The sequence below is a fragment of the Phocoena phocoena genome, chromosome 3 (assembly GCF_963924675.1).
Source record: "Phocoena phocoena chromosome 3, mPhoPho1.1, whole genome shotgun sequence".
Classification (NCBI taxonomy): domain Eukaryota; kingdom Metazoa; phylum Chordata; class Mammalia; order Artiodactyla; family Phocoenidae; genus Phocoena; species Phocoena phocoena.
In genome coordinates this window covers 9180220-9188409 of record NC_089221.1, presented here as the reverse complement: position 1 = coordinate 9188409, position 8190 = coordinate 9180220, and the positions used below count along the sequence as shown (strand labels likewise).

Here is an 8190-nt window from a genome sequence, read left to right as displayed (position 1 = left end):
TACCAAGAACATGAAACTGGGACTCCAACTCTAGAATCTGATGATTCCTTGGAAAACTGTTTCTAACAGACGTGTGTGTCTGACCTTTGAGATCCAGAAGGTCAGACAAACCATGACATTTAAAACACCTCTCGCTGTGTATGAAATGTTCATCCCCATAGGGAGGGGAGGAGAGGATGCAAGTTACAGCCGAGATCAAGGTAGATTGAGCTGCAGGAAAACCAGGAAGCCGGAAAAATAGAGAAGGGAGCTGAAATTTCAGGAAGGAGCTTTCTTCACTAAAAAGTCAAGTAATCGGGCTTCCCTGGTGGCGCAGTGGTTGGGAGTCCGCCTGCCGATGCAGGGGACACGGGTTCGTGACCTGGTCCGGGAAGATCCCACATGCCGCGGAGCGGCTGGGCCCGTGAGCCACGGCCGCTGAGCCTGCACGTCCGGAGCCTGTGCTCCGCAATGGGAGAAGCCACAACAGTGAGAGGTCCGCGTACTGCAAAAAAAAAAAGTTAAAAAAAAAAAGTCAAGTAATCAAATCCAGCTTAACAACACAGATGCTACAGACTGTGATCAGAAAAATTTAAATAACCAGCAAACAAGACTTCCTTCAAACATGGGTTTCTTCCTCCTGCTAGAAATAGAATAGTCAGTGCCTCTACTCTTACAGCAGGAGAGGAGGGGGGAAAATAAAGGAAGAAAAAGTGAATATCCAAGAAAACATCCACATGCTGTGATGCCTTAAAATAAAGCAAAAATATTGACTCTGTGCATTAATCAAGGAGGAGCCACATGCAGTTTCCCAAAGAAGAAGTACTTATGGTTACTGCACTTTGGAAAGCCGGAGTGGAGGGAAGTGTCACTTTAAATAACTGCAATTTAAGCAAAACAACAGCTTAATAAAGTGTCAGCAGCTCCCTCACAGTTTAAAAACAGATGGGCTTTGCTACTCAGGAAGAAAGAATTTTTCGACGTGCTGAGATTTGGAGAGTCTGTCATCGCCCTTTACTGAACCATTAAAACTCTGAAAAGCAGAAATAATGATACAATTTCCATTTCACTTCAGAAACTTTGGTGCTGTATGTTTCATGTGGTCAACAGTACAAAACCATCATCGTTTTCACATTATTATACAGAGAACAGACAGTTATATATTTGCAAACTTTGAATTAGCTAAAGTATTTTTTTTACAATCTTTTCATCTTTTTTTTTTAAAAAAAAACATATCTCAAGACTTTATTGTCTTTGGGATGAAACAGGATACAAAGCTGAGAACTGGATCACTTGGTCCTTTCTCTTCTTATCTTTTCCCAGTTCAGGATGTTTGCATCTCTTAAGAGCCAGCGTTCTCCTAGACCTGCAGTTGGGCTCAATGCATTCAAGCCTCAGCACAATCTTCCTGGTAATTTTAGGCTTTTTCTGGAAAATCAGTTTAGTCTGCCCACTGTAGCCGCTCTGCTTCTTGTTATAATGGTGCTTTCCTTGGGCACACAGAGAGACCTTGCCCTCCCTGTTCTGAGGGATTGGTGCCTGCCATACTTCTTACAGAAAGTCTGACGGGTTTTAGGAATGTTCACCATGTTTACGTGAACACTGTTGTCATGGAAAAAAAGCTTTTCATTTTTTCCTGATCGAATATTCAGGATGCTAACAAAATAGCTAATATTTCAATGTCAGACCTATGAATACTGTATGTGTGTGTGCACGCACAAACGTGTGCCCACATGTGTATGCATGAGTGTGTGTGTGTGTGTGTGTGTGTGTGTGTGTATTTCAGCTCTGCAAGGTATAGCTTTCCTTCCTGCCACAGAGAGGGTGGGCATCTCCTTCCAGGATGTCCAGAATTTTTCTAGTTTTAGCCATGGAAAGTTCCAGTTTCCTGGGAAATTCCTCTATCCTAAGCAAACCAGGACTGTTATTTATGCTAGTCACAGGAGACTTTACCTCAGTGCTGTCAGATGCTACTATAAATTGCTGTAGAGTCTTTTTTCCTTTCTTTTTCAAGTTTATTGAAATATAATTGATACATAATATTGTGTAAGTTTAAAGTGTACACCATGTTGATTTGATACATTTATATACTGCAATGTGATCACCACCAGGGTGTTAGCTAATACATACCTCTATCACATCACATAATTGCTATTTCTTTTTTTTTCCTGTGATGAGAATGCTTAAGATCGACTCTCTTAGTAACTTTCAAGTATGTGGTACAGTATTGCTATCTATAATCACAAAGCTGTGCATGAGATCCCCAGAACTTATTCCTATTCTAAAGGGAAGTTTGCACTTTTTGACCAACATCTCCCCGTTTCTGCCATCCCCTAGCCTCTGGTAACCACCATTCAATTCCGTTTCTGTGAGTTTGGCTTTTTTATATTCCACATACAAACAAAATCATACAGTATTTGTCTTTCTCTGTCTGATTTATTTCACTCAGCATAATGTCCTCTAGGACCATCCATACTGCCCTCAAAATATTAAAACTGGAACTGCCATATGATCCAGCAATCCCACTTCTGGGTACATATCCAAAGGAAATGAAAACAGGATATCTGAGGTCCCTGCGTTCCCCTGTTTACCTTTTGTGATAGCCATAGCAAAGAGCCTTTTTCTTGATGGAAGGGCCTGGCGCCTTAAGGAAGCTGTGAGAACCCATTTAAACCCTGATCCTAATGTAAGAAGCTTGGCATCTGCTTTAGTTTCCATTTGGAGCTGGAAACCAAATCATTGGAGAAGGAATATGTAGTTTGTAAAACCTGTCCTGCAAACAAACCTAGGAGTTACCAAGACTTCCAAGGGTTCTTTCATCACAAGCCCTGCAGGATATTTAAGAGGAGGGACTATAACATTCCCTCAAAAAGGTAGAAGCAGCCCTGGCCAGTTCAGGAGACCTAGGTTCTTAACCTGGTGCTGTTCTGACTAGTTGTGTAAACTTGAGTAAGTCTCTTCGCCTACGTGGTTGGCTAACCAACTGCTTGACCAGTCAGCTGGCAGGTTGGGCTGGGAGTCCTCTTCCCAGATATCTGACTCTCATTGTTACCCCTTGCCAGTTACATGATATTAGCCCTGCCCCTCCCTAATAATCTCCATATGCTTGTGTGTCCCAGCGATCGGGCAACTTGAGGTAAAGATATAGACCTTCAATAAGATATGTTTCTTCAGGCTACCAATAAGTTTCCGTAGGGATGATAAGGTTTGGGAACAACAGTTTTCTAGAACATTTACTCCTCTAATAATCAGGATTAACATTTCTCCCCAAATTCTGAAACCAATTAGAATTTCTACCACATGGAAGCTAGTTACTAAATGACACTACACCCTTGTGTTTAATTACTAGTGAAAAGAGAACAATATGGCATCATTTAATCGAAACAATAGAAAGGACAGCTTTAAGTGATAGAAGAGCTATGCTGGGGTTTTAACCTTAAAATAGAGAGACCATACATAGCTTTATCATAATGTTGTATACTTCTTCCCATTACAATTTGACTCTCATTTTGGGGTTATTAACCCCATCATGGCATTTTATTTAAAAAGTAAGCTTTTGGGCTTCCCTGGTGGCGCAGTGGTTGAGAGTCCGCCTGCCGATGCAGGGGGCACGGGTTCGTGCCCCGGTCTGGGAGGATCCCACATGCCGCGGAGCGGCTGGGCCCGTGAGCCATGGCCGCTGGGCCTGCGCGTCCGGAGCCTGTGCCCCGCAATGGGAGAGGCCACAACAGCGAGAGGCCCGTGTACCGCAAAAAAAAAAAAAAAAAAAAAAGTAAGCTTTTATCACACCAACATAGAAATAAGGAGACAACACTGTTTTCATTGCAGCTGAGCGCCAATGCTGCAGATCCCAAGGCAACAAAGCTTTGTCCCAGAACAAATTTGTCTCCCTCACTTTTGCTTTGTGACATTGGAAGGAACCATCAACAAGCCCAATACTTTCTATGTTCACACTTTTTTGTGTTAAAGGAGGAGTAGGTCAGTAAAAATTAATTAGAAGACCTACTTAAGCAGAAAAGGGAAATTTGCTGAGCAATTTCCCTTCTTGGTGAAAACCTCATCCCAGGCAACAGTTTCTCCTGAGCAAGTGCCTTTATTTCTGATCCAACAGTGGGGTATTTCTTAGCTTCTGCAGCCCGTCTGCGTCCATTTCCACAATGACTGAACAAATGCAATTAGCTTGCAGTGAGCCAAGTAATAGTTCTCTTAAAGGACTGGGAACACTTTCTTAGACTCTAATATGCACGGACATCTGCCCCAGGTTCTTTCAGCCAGGCTCCCATTCGTACCAACCACATGTCTTTTCCCAGTGCACCAAGGCAAAAGCTTTGTTGCAAGAAAACAATACCAGGGGATTGAAGAGCCAGCTGAGGGTGTGGATGGGGAGAAGCAGGGCCTTACTGCCATTTCTAGCTGGTAAAATCTACACAGAAAGAAAGAAAACTAACACTCATGGCACGCCTACTGAATGCCGGGCATTGCACTTATGCTTTTACAAGCATCATGCCAGTGGTCTAGAACATCGGTTCCATTAGACCAGAGACCTCATCTGCCTTGCCCACTACTGTATCCCCAGTACATATGAGAGGCACTCAAAGAGTATTTGAAGACCCCTAGGAGTCATCTCCACCCTCATATTTGGTAGAATCCAATGTAGATACCTTCTCACTGTCGGTGGTCTGGGAAACCAGCTGGCTTCTCAGCAGTCATCACACCTAGGAATCCTCTGAAAGCTTGAAGGTAGTAACTCCAAGACTTTCAGAGTTAAAAGAACTTGGAAACATTTTCATGGATACCTTTGATTCACTGTTCAATGCAGAGGCCATAGTGAATAGTGTCTGAATGACCACGTGTGGATAAAAATATTTGAATGAGACAATCTAATCTTGAAAGGGGCCCTCCACCTTCACCGATTAAATTAGCTAACACTGTTCTCTAAAGTTACTGGTCATCCAGTATTCTTCATCTGTATTTCTTCAATATTTGTCTTCAATAATAAATACTTGAGAGTCTGCTATGTGAATGTTACACACTCTACCAGGGACGGTGGGTTTTACAAACTGAAACAGACATGGCCGCAGTTGACCAACTGGCCAGCATTAAGACTCCTGCATGCCAGCCCACTGGTAGCTATATTTAATCAAATCTAAGATATGTTAAATGTACGACACATCTTGATTTCAGAGATGGTATAACGTGAAAAATGGTATTTTTACCTCTACCTGCATTTAGTTCTGCTCTGTTCTTTCTTCTTACCACTGACCCACACATAGGAATGAAGAAATCTGAAAGTGCATGATGGTTTAGGGTGGAAATGGGGCTCTTCTCATGGTAACAGATGTTGTAGTAAATAGATTATCCATTGAACCCTATTTCAAGCCTCAATGTCCTTCTATTACCACAATCTACTATATCGCTTTCATCTGAATACACATTTTGCAAACACACAGAATTTAATCTAAATGGGAATTGACAGTAAAAAATACATTTTTAGTGGCAAAGTAAAGTGATATAAGAATTGAAAAAAACTAGATTCTTATGCTTGTATACTCTTTGGTTGATCCATATTTAAATTCAACTGCCACTGATAAAAAACGAATTCTAATTTTTTCATAATTAGCGTAAAATGATTTGGCAGGCTAAAATCTGCATGCTTCAAGTACTTTATTCTCGGTAGAAATTTTCAATGAGTTCATATAACAGACATATCCTGAGTCTCATTCCAGAAAATGACACCAATATCTTATGTTTTTGTAGCCCAGAGGAACTTGCCCAAACAACTTACCTTTTAAAAAAAAAGAAATTAACAGTAATTTTCCTTAAAATCATTTCTCTTTCCAGTTCCTTTGGTGGAGAGGGTGAGTTTTCCATTACTAAGTAGAGTTTTCCATACAACTAAATCAAGACTTCCTAATCATCACGATTTCTAATGCTGAATCTCGAAGAATTTTTAGTATACAGAAACTTGATCAGCAAAGTAACCATAGTTCCCTGGAAATGTTCCCTTCTGTAAATTTATCACAACAAACACGCTCAAACAGAAAAGCAAAAGGCATAAATATGAAGTCCCTGAACCAACAGCCTCCCAAAGGGAAAGGATGGGTGCTGGGTTTCATAGCACCTGGCATATAATAGGCTTTTAATAAAGATTTAGTTTTTGAATGAATGGATGGATAGAGGGATGGATGAATGGATGGATGAATGGCTTGCATCACCACGTAAGAAGAAGCTATAATAAGCAAAGGATAATAGTTCCGGGACTATAGAGCATTAAAGAATAGCTACAAGAAACCAGTGAGGGGATCCACTGGCTTAACAGGATGCATTATCTGAGATCAAGTTAGCTAAGACGGAGGTTGTTCTTTATTCCCAGAATGAGTCATGGATTTATTCTATCCCGTAAGGCTAGAGAGATTCTGCATGTTCACACAGAGCAGGGAGGCAAACTCCAGCAGAATATGGACAGGCTTTCTAAAGTGGGATATTTTAAGAGCTTCAGAGCCCAGTTACTGCTCTGTTGGCTTCCCACTGTGGACTCTGCAAGACCCAAATAAAGTTCATGCGGGTTATTTAGAAAATTAGATGATTTCGTGTATCGTTTCTTGGAGATTGCACAGTCCGTAGATGAATTGCAACAGAGGTAGGTACCAAATCCTTGAGTTCTCAGTCTGCACCCAGAGCTGGCTCTTCTAAAACATAATGCTTTCCTGAGTCTCTAGCAAGAAGGCCAACGGTTTGACAGATGGACTCTTCTTGAGTCCTGAAAATAACTGATATGGTGGCCAAAGGTAAGCAGAACAGTCATTTGACTCCATACTTGCCATCTAGCCTTGTCACGTGTCCTAATCAAAGCCAGAGGGCAGAGTCCGATGGCGAACATTTCTGCCATCTGCTGCAGAACCCCTCTCCCGTCCCCCAGTGAGGGGTGGGAGGAGAATGCAGCCAGGAGCCACCTTGCTTTGACTAATTCTAAACCACAGCAGCTCAGTGGCAGCAGAACTGCTGAGCTGGGTTTTACTTCGCCTCAGGTGTCACTGGCAACACTGTCAGTTGAGCAGGGATCACTGCTGAACCTTTATTTCTGGCAATGAGGCGAGAAATAGCAAAGGCACAGCTGGATCTTATGATCACAGGTCGGGTTTGCAAGGCTTAGGGTTGGGGAGGGAGAGAGTCATCTTTTAATTCACTACCTGAACAGTCAGGCTGGAAGTCAAAATCTATAAAATCGAAGAGGGAATTCCATATTTTGTCTGCTTCCTGTTCTCAGATGGGGTTGTTCTTTCAAAAGAAAGAGCAGTGTTCCTTTAGGGGAGTTAAATGAAACAAGTAACCCCGCCTGCCCCCAAAAGAAGTAAAAGTCATTGGATTTAAATAATTTAAATATAAATCCTGTCTTCTCTTAATAGCTTGTCTATAAACTTCTTGAGAGTAGGGACCTTGTCTTCTCCTTCTTTTATGTCCCACAGTACAATTTATGGTGCCACGCACAAGGCAGGGAGTGAATAAATCTTTTTGGAATGAATGAAAGAATACAGACTCAACAGAGCTTAAATCTCCATCAGGCAGAAATGTGTAGGCCTGAAAGGAGACATAAAAAACACACACACAGAATAAAAACTTCCACAACTAGTATATTTGGAAGGAAATACTCCTGTAGATAAAGCAAGGACTTAAGGGTAAGAGCACCGGGGGCAAATCCTGGCTCCATCACCTTCTGTGTGACCATCAGGAAATTATCCCATTTCTTTTTCAAACTTTTTTATTTTTTGCTTTTAAAGAAGTTGAAGTACAGTTGATTTACAATAATTCAGGTGTACAGCAAAGTGATTCAACTATACGTACAGAAATTATCTTATTTCTTGAGACTGAATTACTGACTTTGCAGGGTTGTCATGATCCTGTGAAGACATAAGTCAGATTATATTACCCCTCTGCCCCAAGACCTCCCTCCAGTGGCTTCCCATCTCATGCCAGGTAAAAGCCAAAGTCCTGACAAGAACATTCTCCCTACACTGGCCTCAACCTCGACTTTCTGTGGGAGAAGAACTAAGACAGATCCTATATACTTTGTTGATTTCTTTCATTTATTTCCTGTTTTACTTCTAGAACGTAAGCTCAGTGAGGGCTGAGAATTCATAGACTTTATCCACAACACTTTGAATGGTACCTGGAACTCAATATATATGTATTGGATGAATGGATGAGTTTCTA

General features: G+C 41.5%; 1 pseudogene; it reads right to left on the bottom strand.

Annotated features, from left to right (window-relative positions):
- Positions 1-1224: 1224 nt before the first annotated feature.
- On the bottom strand, positions 1225-1568 carry LOC136120103 (large ribosomal subunit protein eL42-like; annotated as a pseudogene).
- Between the last annotated feature and the right edge of the window lie 6622 nt (positions 1569-8190).